This window comes from Ranitomeya variabilis, chromosome 3 (genome assembly GCF_051348905.1).
Source record: "Ranitomeya variabilis isolate aRanVar5 chromosome 3, aRanVar5.hap1, whole genome shotgun sequence".
Lineage (NCBI taxonomy): Eukaryota > Metazoa > Chordata > Amphibia > Anura > Dendrobatidae > Ranitomeya > Ranitomeya variabilis.
The window spans coordinates 767,813,847-767,826,933 of record NC_135234.1 but is presented as its reverse complement, the minus strand read 5'-3'; the positions used below and the strand labels follow the sequence as shown (position 1 = coordinate 767,826,933).

General features: G+C 45.7%; 1 long non-coding RNA gene across 1 annotated transcript; it reads right to left on the bottom strand.

Moving 5' to 3' along the window:
• Positions 1-7,036: 7,036 nt before the first annotated feature.
• On the bottom strand, positions 7,037-12,832 carry LOC143818620 (uncharacterized). Its single transcript, XR_013224639.1, has 4 exons — positions 12,694-12,832; positions 11,686-11,882; positions 7,812-7,935; positions 7,037-7,730 (listed from the first exon to the last, which is right to left on the bottom strand). It is a non-coding gene; the product is annotated as an uncharacterized LOC143818620 (long non-coding RNA).
• Positions 12,833-13,087: the final 255 nt, after the last annotated feature.

Genomic DNA, 13,087 nt, shown 5'->3' with positions numbered 1-13,087 from the left:
ATTCTTTGTTTGTCAAGGGCTCAAAGTGTCTCTTTGGTGTACAGAAGGTTCCCTTTTTGGGGTTCATTTTTTCCCCTTCTGCTGTGGAGATGGACCCAGTCAAGGTCCGAGCTATTCTTAATTGGACTCAGCCCTCGTCAGTTAAGAGTCTTCAGAAGTTCTTGGGTTTCGCTAACTTCTACCGTCGTTTTATCGCTAATTTTTCTAGCATTGTGAAACCTTTGACGGATATGACCAAGAAGGGCTCCGATGTAGCTAACTGGGCTCCTGCTGCCGTGGAGGCTTTCCAGGAGTTGAAACGCCGGTTTACTTCGGCGCCTGTTTTGTGCCAGCCCGATGTCTCACTTCCCTTTCAGGTTGAGGTGGATGCTTCAGAGATTGGAGCAGGGGCCGTTTTGTCGCAGAGAGGCCCTGGTTGCTCTGTTATGAAACCTTGTGCCTTTTTCTCTAGGAAGTTTTCGCCTGCCGAGCGAAATTATGATGTGGGCAATCGGGAGTTGTTGGCCATGAAATGGGCATTTGAGGAGTGGCGTCATTGGCTCGAGGGTGCTAAGCATCGTGTGGTGGTCTTGACTGATCACAAAAATCTGATGTATCTCGAGTCTGCTAAACGCCTTAATCCGAGACAGGCCCGCTGGTCATTGTTTTTCTCCCGCTTTGATTTTGTTGTCTCGTATTTACCAGGTTCAAAGAATGTGAAGGCCGATGCTCTTTCTAGGAGCTTTGTGCCTGATGCTCCTGGAGTCGCTGATCCTGTTGGTATTCTTAAAGATGGAGTTATCTTGTCAGCTATTTCTCCGGATCTGCGACGTGTGTTGCAGAGATTTCAGGCTGATAGGCCTGAGTCTTGTCCACCTGACAGACTGTTTGTCCCGGATAAGTGGACCAGCAGAGTCATTTCCGAGGTTCATTCCTCGGTGTTGGCAGGTCACCCGGGAATTTTTGGCACCAGAGATCTGGTGGCCAGGTCCTTTTGGTGGCCTTCCTTGTCAAGGGATGTGCGGTCATTTGTGCAGTCCTGTGGGACTTGTGCTCGAGCTAAGCCTTGCTGTTCTCGTGCCAGCGGTTTGCTCTTGCCCTTGCCTGTCCCGAAGAGACCTTGGACACATATCTCCATGGATTTCATTTCTGATCTTCCGCTATCTCAGGGCATGTCCGTTATCTGGGTGATATGTGATCGCTTCTCCAAGATGGTCCATTTGGTTCCTTTGCCTAAGCTGCCTTCCTCTTCCGATCTGGTTCCTGTGTTTTTCCAGAACGTGGTTCGTTTGCACGGCATCCCTGAGAATATTGTGTCAGACAGAGGATCCCAGTTCGTTTCCAGGTTCTGGCGATCCTTTTGTAGTAGGATGGGCATTGATTTGTCGTTTTCGTCTGCTTTCCATCCTCAGACTAATGGACAGACGGAGCGAACCAATCAGACTTTGGAGGCTTATTTGAGGTGTTTTGTCTCTGCTGATCAGGACGATTGGGTGACATTCTTGCCGTTGGCTGAGTTTGCCCTTAATAATCGGGCTAGTTCCGCCACCTTGGTTTCGCCTTTTTTCTGCAACTCTGGTTTCCATCCTCGCTTTTCTTCGGGTCATGTGGAGCCTTCTGACTGTCCTGGGGTGGATTCTGTGGTGGACAGGTTGCAGCGGATCTGGAATCATGTGGTGGACAACTTGAAGTTGTCACAGGAGAGGGCTCAGCGCTTTGCCAACCGCCGCCGCGGTGTGGGTCCCCGACTACGCGTTGGGGATTTGGTATGGCTTTCTTCCCGCTTTGTTCCTATGAAGGTCTCCTCTCCCAAATTTAAACCTCGTTTTATTGGGCCTTACAAGATATTGGAAATCCTTAATCCTGTATCTTTTCGTCTGGATCTTCCTGTGTCGTTTGCTATTCACAATGTATTTCATAGGTCCTTGTTGCGGCGGTACATTGTGCCTGTAGTTCCTTCTGCTGAGCCTCCTGCTCCGGTGTTGGTTGAGGGCGAGTTGGAGTACGTGGTGGAGAAGATCTTGGATTCTCGCCTCTCCAGGCGGAGGCTTCAGTACCTGGTCAAGTGGAAGGGCTATGGTCAGGAGGATAATTCCTGGGTGGTCGCCTCTGATGTTCATGCGGCCGATTTAGTTCGTGCCTTTCATGCCGCTCATCCTGATCGCTCTGGTGGTCGTGGTGAGGGTTCGGTGACCCCTCACTAAGGGGGGGGTACTGTTGTGAATTTGCTTTTTGCTCCCTCTAGTGGTTACTAGTTTTTTGACTCTGGTTTTTCTGTCATTCCTTTTATCCGCACCTGGGTCGTTAGTTAGGGGTGTCGCTATATAAGCTCCCTGGACCTTCAGTTCAATGCCTGGCAACGTAGTTATCAGAGCTAGTCTGCTGTGCTCTTGTCTACTGATCCTGGTTCCGGTTATATCAGCTAAGTTTGCTTTTTGCTTTTTGCTATTTGTTTTGGTTTTGTATTTTTGTTCAGCTTGTTCCAAATCTATATCCTGACCTTTGCTGGAAGCTCTAGGGGGCTGGTGTTCTCCCCCCGGACCGTTAGACGGTTCGGGGGTTCTTGAATTTCCAGTGTGGATTTTGATAGGGTTTTTGTTGACCATATAAGTTACCTTTCTTTATTCTGCTATCAGTAAGCGGGCCTCTCTGTGCTAAACCTGGTTCATTTCTGTGTTTGTCATTTCTTCTTACCTCACCGTTATTATTTGTGGGGGGCTTCTATCCAGCTTTGGGGTCCCCTTCTCTGGAGGCAAGAAAGGTCTTTGTTTTCCTCTACTAGGGGTAGTTAGATTCTCCGGCTGGCGCGTGTCATCTAGAATCAACGTAGGAATGATCCCCGGCTACTTCTAGTGTTGGCGTTAGGAGTAGATATATGGTCAACCCAGTTACCACTGCCCTATGAGCTGGATTTTTGTATTCTGCAGACTTCCACGTTCCTCTGAGACCCTCGCCATTGGGGTCATAACAGCGCGGCCATCTTTCCTGTGGCCGCGCGTGCGCAGATGGAGCACTCTGCTGCCCGGGCCTTCAGGAAAATGGCCGCCGCGATCTCCATCTGCGCACGCGCGGAATCCCGCGGCCATTTTCCTGAAGCCCCTGGCAGCAGAGCGCTCCATCTGCGCAGGCGCGGCCACAGGAAAGATGGCCGCGCCCACCGGTAAACGGCTGAATAGCGAAGACCGCGCCGCTATTCATCTCCTGGGCAGTGGATTCATCTGCTGGACATGCGCACACCACTACGCCACCAACGTAATGATGAGCAGGATCCTGGGGGACAAACAGCGCTGTGACCACGCCCATCCGACCTGACCAGCTTGAGTGACAGGTCAAAACGGACACTTCACTAAGGTATTTCGGCAGCCTAACGGGGGTGTAAAGGCACCAAAGAGGCACTAATGTAAAGGCCAGCTCTGCCCCTATTTCACACTATTTTTATCTAATCTTTAAAAAACGGGGTGATAGGTTCCCTTTAAGATGCATACAGTTATTTGATGGTCTGTTGTATATTATTATTGGTCACCAAGATACAGTAATGTGATTACTTGTTTTTTAATTTAGGAAATATTGTGCTTTAATAACAATGCCATTTTTCCTAATTTTATTGTATTTTGTATTTTTTGCGTAGAATGTGACTGGTGCTCTATCAAGAGTTGAATACCGCCGGAGTGGAGCTTGATAATATGGAGGACAAAAAAAATTTTTTTCAAAAAAAATTTTTTCAAAAATTTCAAATGTTCAATTATCTATATTCCGTTGTACGCTACTATGTTGGACCAAAGTTTTGATCAATAAAAGCAGTAAAAATGTCATATTGTCTCCTCATGGATTAAGCTCTAATAGTGACTATATACCAGGATAAGGGTGCTACCGCTCTGTACAGCATGTACTGTGAGCGGCCTGACCTGAGAGGGTTGAGCTGATACCAGTTAGCTAGCTGTATGACTTTCGGACTCTGGCTTGTAGTAAGCTAAGCCCGGAATGTCAGGGTGGAATTATGCACCTAAATATCCATAAAATTTATCTAGATAATATATGAGATATAACCATATGAGGAGTTGCTAATGAATAAAATAAGAAACATAATAATGCCATAGCCAAGTATTGTGCAGCTGATTAAATAAGAGACTTTGTAAGAGGATATATAGCGCTGTGTGCGCAAGTGCCGTCCTACTACAATGAGGATTTACCTCATATAAGATGGCCGATGTAGAATGCCACTATAAGGATGGCAGTCATATGGTTAATCAAGGGTCTCTGTAAGAGAACATAGAGCGCTATGTGCGCAAGTGCTGTCTCAGTCTAATGAGGATCTTCCTCACATAGTATGGCCGATGTAGAATGCCACCACAAAGATGGCGTAATACTGTGCGTCTGCGCATGCGCGGAAGTGATTGATTGATCCTTGGTCCAATACAGTTAGGTGACGTCTCGGACATGCGCAATAGATCTTAGAGAACGCTGAGAGACATGAGAACGTCCTCCATTACTACCATGCAGCTCCGGGGGTAAGATATACGCAATAAGATAATCTGTTAAAGATTTTTAATATAAGTATAGATAGATACACAAGGAGGCACTTTATAATGCACTAAAGCACTTTACTATATTAATGAGCACAATCAATATATGTATATCGCTACACATGAACTGTATCAACCACCAATGGCATTAAGGTCTGTTATGGTTTTAAACCTATATATATGCACTGTAAAAGCTTACCCACTGCTTGAGAAAGGCTCATTTAGAGCCGAAACGTCGGACAGACATGTGGGTGTAATTAAACACTGCACGATGAAGTAAGAAACAATGGAGTGCTGCCTGGTTTTTGTTTAATTCTATATATATATATATATATATATATATATATATATATATATATATATATATATATATATATATATATATATATAATCTTTATAATTTGTTTTATCTAACCACAGTTAATTTACTATGCCCGGGCAACTCCGGGCTCTTCAGCTAGTAATAAATAATAATAATCCATCATCTGCTGTAAGCACTACAATCTGCTATCTAGAAACTGTTCTAAAATCTACATTCTGGTTCTACCGTTTAACTCATCGCCTGCTCTCCAGTGTATGCTACAGCCTTGGTTCTGTGGCTCCCGGTGTGTTCTACTCTGCATGGTTTATTGACATCCTGCATAACCCGTTGTCCTGGTCATCGTTGATGTGCTGTTGCCCTTGGTCCGTGTGTTTAACCTGGCCGGTGGCTTAGCCCTGTAACGACCAGGGGTATTTCAGTTTTTCCGTTTTCGTATATTGCTCCCCTTCTTGCCAGACCCATAACTTTTTGATTTTTCGGTCAATATGGTCATGTGAGGGCTTGTTTCTTGCAGGACAAGTTATACGTTTGAACAACACCATTGGCTTTAACATATCATGTATTGGAAAACGGGGAAAAAATCAAAGTGTGGTGAAATTGCAAAAAAAGTGCAATTCCACAGTTGTTATTTTTTTACCATGTTCACTAAATGCTAAAAAGTGACCCGCTGTTATGATTCTCCAGGTTATTACTAGTTCATAGACACCAAACATGTCTAGGTTCTTTTTTATCTAAGGCCTCTTTCACACCCTCGTCATTTGGCATCCGTCGCAATCCGTCGTTTTGGGAAAAAAAACGATCCTGCAAATGTGCTCGCAGGATGCGTTTTTTTCCCATAGACTTGTATTAGCGACGGATGGATGGCCACACGTCGCATCCGTCGTGCAATGGATCTGTCGTGTTTTGGCGGACCGTCGGCACAAAAAAACGTTCAAGTGAATGTTTTTTGTCCGTCGCGTCTGCCATTATCTACCGCTCTTGTGCGGCCGAAACTCCGCCCCCTCCTCCCCGGACTTCAGAATGGGCAGCGAATGCGTTGAAAAACTGCATCCGCTGCCCACGTCGTGCACAAATTTCACAACGTGCATCAGTACGTCGGCCCAACGCATAGCGACAGACCCGTACCGACACAAGTGTGAAAGTAGCCTAAATGGTGAAAACAATTTCAAAGTTTGTTAAAAAAAAATAAAAATTGCGCTATTTTTGATACCTGTAGCGTCTCCATTTTTCGTGATATTGTGATCAGATCGCCTGTATGTAGCAGAGTTCCCACTTGGTATGAGCGCCGACCACCGGGCGGCACTCATAACAATCCGGTAGTGACAACCATGGAGGTCTACTGGAGACCTCTGCTTGTCATGCCAATCCATCGACAACCCGCAGTCATATGACACGGGCACCGATGGAAGGGATTTCCGGTGCACTTGCCAGAAACCCATGTTAAATACTTTTGTCAGAGCTTGACTGCAGCATTTAACTAGTTAACAGCTGTGGGTGGATTGCGATTCTACTCACGGCTGTTAGAGGCATATGTCAGCTGTTCAAAACAGCTGACATGTGCCAGAAAAGATGTGGGCCCTGCGCCGGAGCCCACATCAACAGGAGGGATTCTGACGTGGACGTACTATTACGCCCGATGTCGGTAAGGGGATAATGACAAATGTCATGGATCTGCCATCAATGTCTATAGTTGGAAGAAAATCATAGCTGTGTAATATTCATACAGATCAGTATATACATTAATTTATAAGGCGTATGCTGCATATAGAGAGCAAGAAACCTGCGAATTACAGCTGGGCACAAGCTTAGGTCAAAAACATGAAAGTAATATAACACTATAATACTGCACCCCTGTATATACCCCCCGGTGTTCTTCACCTCCTATACTAAATATTCTGTGATTATACATAATAGACTCAGATACACCGCTGAGACCCACGGCTCAGATACATGGCTGTGATACACGGCTCAGACATACGACACAAATACATAGCTGCTAGATATTAATTGAATTCTTTATTGGCTTCATACAAGATATCACATGTAGACATTCCCACCATGATGATGATGATGATGATGGGTCCTGGACTCACAGAGAGTCGTCCGTCAATGCTCAGGAGAGGAAAAACCCCCAGTGGAGGAAACCTCTAGGGAACCATGCATGACGTGCCCTTCCCTAGGGCGGTGCTGGATCATAGACTCTACATGCCGTTTATAGACATGGAGTCACTTCTGGGCCTTTTTGGGAAATCCGCTGATCCTGCCGTTCTGCAGGCAGGATATTAGATGAGTCCTCATCTTCTGATGCTGGAACTCAGCTGTGGGTTCACCGCCATCTGCCATAAGTTCGTAGGCAAATGCTATAGCATATAAGCCACAGTCGTAGCTGTTCTTCTGCTGAGCCACATTGATAAACCTCAGATTTTCAAGGGGATTGTTGACCACTGCACTGTACATGTTGATAATCTGCTGACTGATGGATGGAGACAGATTCCTGGACTTCGAGCTGTCGGCCACAAAGATTTGGCCATTTTTATAGCAGGTTGTCAGCCAGTGCTCCCTCTCCTGATCATAGTGGATTTGTACAGCATTCTGCAGTATGCCGTACCCTGGTACCATAAGAGCGCAGGGGGGCTGCAGGCCATCAAAACCCACAAACTGACTCTGCAGCAGGTCCTGGGCCATGATGATGATATCGTCACTCAGGTAGCCTTTCTTCCCTTTGCTCTGCAGGATGGTTAAGAGCTGTGGAGACAGGTTGTTCATCTCCGAGGTTACTTCTCTAAGTTAATCAATAAATCCAAGAAATGTGATGTCACTAGTAGTGCTACAGAATTCAGCTGGGATCTTAGTAATCGACAGGGATCTTCTTGTCAAGACTTCAGCTCTGTAGTCGTTTATCAACCCTAAAATGAGCAATAGATCGGTCAGATTTTATTCTTTTATTTTTAGGCAGGAAATGTTTGTTATAACCTCAGAATACTTACAGTAATATCTGGTGAATTCCCGATGGAAATGAGATTTCTAATCCAAACAAACTTTATACTTGAAGTTTTCAACGCTCAACAAGTAAAACTTTGAGAACCTTCCAGCAGCAGAGAATTATTCCACCTGTAACATAAGGAACAGATGAGTTTTACCATTTTATTTCTCAGTTCTGTGTGTAGAGCCCGGGTCGGACTGGCCATGGGCGTGGGGAGCAGTGAATATTCATTTCTCTTTAGCCGCAGCAGTCGGCTCCGTCCTCCTGTCACCTGCTGCTCCACCTCTGCTGCCACCCAGCGTGCACCGCTTTCAACTGTATCGGCATCATAGGTGCAATAATAGAGGAGAGGGCGTCAGTTGACGCTCCCTGCCTCATCATTGCCCTCTGCCTCTGACACAGCCGGAGCGCGATGACATCACTTCGTACTGTGTGCCGGGCAGATGCCGATTCTAATGCATCGGGTATTCTAGAATATGCATGTCCCCGTTGTATATGGACAATGATGATTCCAGAATTCGCGGCAGACTGTGCCCGTCGCAGATTGGTCGAGGCAACCTTTATGACATCATCGTCGCCATGGCAAACATTATGACATCTACGTCGATACTGTGCCCTTCGCTGATTGGTCGAGGCGAATTCGCGGCAGACTGTGCCCGTCGCTGATTGGTCGAGGCAACCTTTATGACATCATCGTCGCCATGCTGTGCCCGTCGCTGATTCAGAGACGCGGGATTTCCAGGACAGACAGACAGACAGAAAAACCCTTAGACAATTATATATATACTAGACTGTGGCCCGATTCTAATGCATCGGGTATTCTAGAATATGCATGTCCCCGTAGTGTATGGACAATGATGATTCCAGAATTCGCGGCAGACTGTGCCCGTCGCTGATTGGTCGAGGCAACCGTTATGACATCATCATCGCCATGGCAACCATTATGACATCTACGTCGATACTGTGCCCGTCGCTGATTGGTCGAGGCCTGGCGGCCTCGACCAATCAGAGACGCGGGATTTCCAATATGACATCATCGTCGCCATGCTGTGCCCGTCACTGATTGGTCGAGGCCTGGCGGCCTCGACCAATCAGAGACGCGGGATTTCCAGGACAGACAGACAGACAGACAGACAGACAGACAGAAAGACAGACAGAAAGACAGACAGACGGAAAAACCCTTAGACAATTATATATATAGACTAGATTGTGGCCCGATTCTAACGCATCGGGTATTCTAGAATATGCATGTCTCCGTAGTATATGGATAATGATGATTCCAGAATTCGCGGCAGACTGTGCTGATTGGTCGAGGCAACCTTTAGGACATCATCGTTGCCATGGCAACCATTATGACCTACGTTGATACTGTGCCGTGGCGGCCTCGACCAATCAGAGACGCGGGATTTCCAGGACAGACAGACAGAAAGACAGACAGACAGACGGAAAAACCCTTAGACAATAATATATATAGACTAGACTGTGGCCCGATTCTAATGCATCGGGTATTTTAGAATATGCATGTCCCCGTAGTATATGGACAATGATGATTCCAGAATTCGCGGCAGACTGTGCCCGTCGCTGATTGGTCGAGGCAACCTTTATGACATAATCGTCGCCATGGCAACCATTATGACATCTACGTTGATACTGTGCCCGTCGCTGATTGGTCGAGGCCTGGCGGCCTCGACCAATCAGAGACGCGGGATTTCCAGGACAGACAGACAGACAGAAAGAAAGACAGACAGAAAGACAGACAGACAGACAGACGGAAAAACCCTTAGACAATTATATATATAGATAGATATATATATATATATTTCAGTTAGTACTGGTGGCCATAAAACTGTAGGACTGTGGGGCTGTATTATATTATATGGAGAGGCTACATTATATTCTATGTGGGGCTGCTTTATACCCTATGAGGGGGCTACATAATACTGTGAGGGGCTTCATCATATCCTGCGAGGGGGCTGCATTATACCCTATGAGGGGGCTGCATTATACCCTATAAGGGGGCTACATTATATTCAATGGGGGCTGCATTATACCCTATGAAGGGGCTGCATTATACTCTGAATGAGCTGAATTATACCCTATGAGGGGTCTGCATTATACCCTATGAGGGGCCTACATTATTCCATATGAGGGGCTGCATTATACTCTGAGGGGGCTGCTTTATACCCTATGAGGGGGCTGCATTATACTCTATGAGGGGCTGCTTTAAACCCTGAGGCAGCTGTATTATACCCTATGAAAGGGCTACATTATTCCATATGAGGAGGCTGCATTATTATCTATGAGGGGGATGCATTATACACCATGAGGTGGCTGCAGTATACCATATGAGGTGGCTACATTATACTCTGAGAGGGCTGCATTTAAACCTATGAGGGGGCTACATTATATCCTAGGTGGGGGTGGCATTATATCCTATGGGAGGCTGCATTATACCCTATGTGGATACTAAATTATATCCTCGGAGGGGACTGCATTATACCATATGGGGGCTGCATTATACCCTATGAGAGAGCTACATTATACCCTATGAGGGGGCTGCATTGTACCCTTTGAGAGGGCTACATTATATTCTATTTGGGTTGCATTATACTGTTTGAGGGATCTACATTATATTATATGGGGGGGCTTCGTTACACCCTATGAGGAAGATGTATTATATTCTTCATTATACCCTATGAGGGGAATACATTACACTCTGAGGGGGCTGCATTATACCCTATGAGGGAGCTACATTATACCCTACATTATATTCTATGGGGGCTGCATTATACTATTTGAGGGCATAATATTATATTATATGGGGGGCTTCATTATACCCTATGAGGGGACTGCATTAAACCCTACAAAGGGGGCTACATTACATTCTAAGGGGACTGCATTATACTCTGAGGGGGCTACATTATACCCTATGAGGGGAATACATTACACTCTGAGGGGGCTGCATTATACCCTATGAGGGAGCTACATTATACCCTATGAGGGGGCTGCATTATACCCTATGAGGGAGCTACATTATATTCTATGCAGGGGCTGCATTATATTATATGAGGGGGCTACATTATATTCTATGGGAGTTTGCATTATACACTGTGAGGGGGCTGCAGTATATTCTATGGGGGGATGCATTATAGTGTTTGAGGGGGCTACATAATATTCTATGAGGGGACTGCATTATACCCTATGAAGGGGCTGCATTATACTCTATGAGGGGCTGCATTATACTATATGAGGGCTGAATTATATTCTATGAGGGGGCTACATTATATTATATGAGGGGGCTACATTATACTCTATGAGAGGGATGTATTATACTCTATGAGGGGGTGCATTATATTCTATGAGGGGGCTGCATTATATTCTATGAGAGGGCTACCCCAACCCCTGCTATATCATTAACACATCTACCTTATATTATACCCTGATACAAGTGTGTTCTTGTATTTATTTCTATGTAGTGACATAGTGGGCCCCAAGAATGATTTTCTGTTCTGGGCTCAAGGTGCTCCAGTCCGACGCTGTGTGCAGCGATCGTCCATTCGGTCACCACAAACCTATTAATTCACACAAGTTTTATTTCAGATCTAAACCAAATAATTTTCAGCTTTAGGCCACGTTCACATGCTCAGTATTTGGTCAGTATTTTCCAGCAGTAAGAAATGCTTTAATGGCCATCAGGCACCCGACAATCAGCCAACAAGTAGCCGAATGATAGTGGTTAAATTCGGGAGGTTGTCTGGTGCAATTCTGGCCTAACTCAGTGGTCAGTGCCGACAGCCGTGGTCCGGCCTCCTCCACTTATCTAATTAGTGTAAGAAGATGGACCCTGGAGGCGGCAGCTCCTCTGCCATTATACTCACTCTACAGATGTCCGGCTCTGCGGGTCCTGTGCACGCTGACGTTCTCTTCTCAGCTTATGTAGGTGGTGACTGACGTCCCCTCTGTGGTCCTGGACCAGACAGCCAGGAGCTGACGTCCCCTCTGTGGTCCTGGACCAGACAGCCAGGAGCTGACGTCCCCTCTGTGGTCCTGGACCAGACAGAGTCAGGAGGGAGATCTGAAGGGGAGGAGAAAACATTGGAGCCATATTACACAGTGCGATAATCCCTGGTGCAGCCCGCCCTGCCCCATACAGGTAGAGCGCTGGCTGCCATTATTATTACTACTATTTATTAATAAAGGAAATCTCCCCTCGTCCCCCTGTAAATTGCTGGACACTGATATTTGCTCCCTGGTTTTCTCTCGGCGATTCCTACTCTTATATCCGGCCACTGAGGACTGGATTTGTTTCATGAATTGTAAATAAAAATATTCATGAAAATGTTTTTTCTGTTGTATTGTGCCGTGATTTGTGCCGGACGAGTTACTCATCAAAACATCGCATGTTCCCCATCATGGTATCAGTAAAAACGACAGCTCAGGGTGCAAAAAATAATCCTTCACCCAACCCCAAATCACGAAAAAAGAAACCGCTACGGGTGTCAGAAAATGGCAACAAACGCAAAAAGTGTTTTCATACAAAATTCAAGAATACATGAAAAAATAATGAGAAGAAATCTTCTAGTTAGAACCTGAAGACCCACCTCTTCCGACAAGCCTACAACCTGCAGTAACCACCGATCGACCAAACCGCTGCATGACCAGCTCTATCCTCGCCTACTGTATTCTCACCCATCCCTTGTAGATTGTGAGCCCTCGCGGGCAGGGTCCTCTCTCCTCCTGTACCAGTTGTGACTTGTATTGTTCAAGACTATTGTACTTGTTTTTATTATGTATACCCCGCCTCACATGTAAAACGCCATGGAAAAAATGGCGCTATAACAATAAATAATAATAGTTTCATAAATAACAACACAAAATAGATTTACCTCCAGATGTAGAAGTCCTCAGTCAGTGATCTTCAGGAAAATCCAGAAGTATTAATTCGCTAATACAGAAGTTTTCCGCTATTCCACAAGTAAATCGCTAATCTCACAAGGAGAAGATCTAGGTACAGTGTTGTCAGGAGACAGACATATACCAAGTCTGAGCCAGTGAGATGGAACCGAGGGTTTTTAAGGTTCCGCTCTATTGTGACATCATCACTCACCTGTGTGACATCACTGTCCGCTTCCATATAAGGTAAGAGATGATGTCACAATGCAGCAGAATAACCGATACTTTTTCTCTCACTACCTGCCCCTTATAAAGCAGCTGATAATGATGGAGGCAGAAATAGGGATGAATGAAATAACATCCTGGCGGTTTCCAGGTAATAGATTA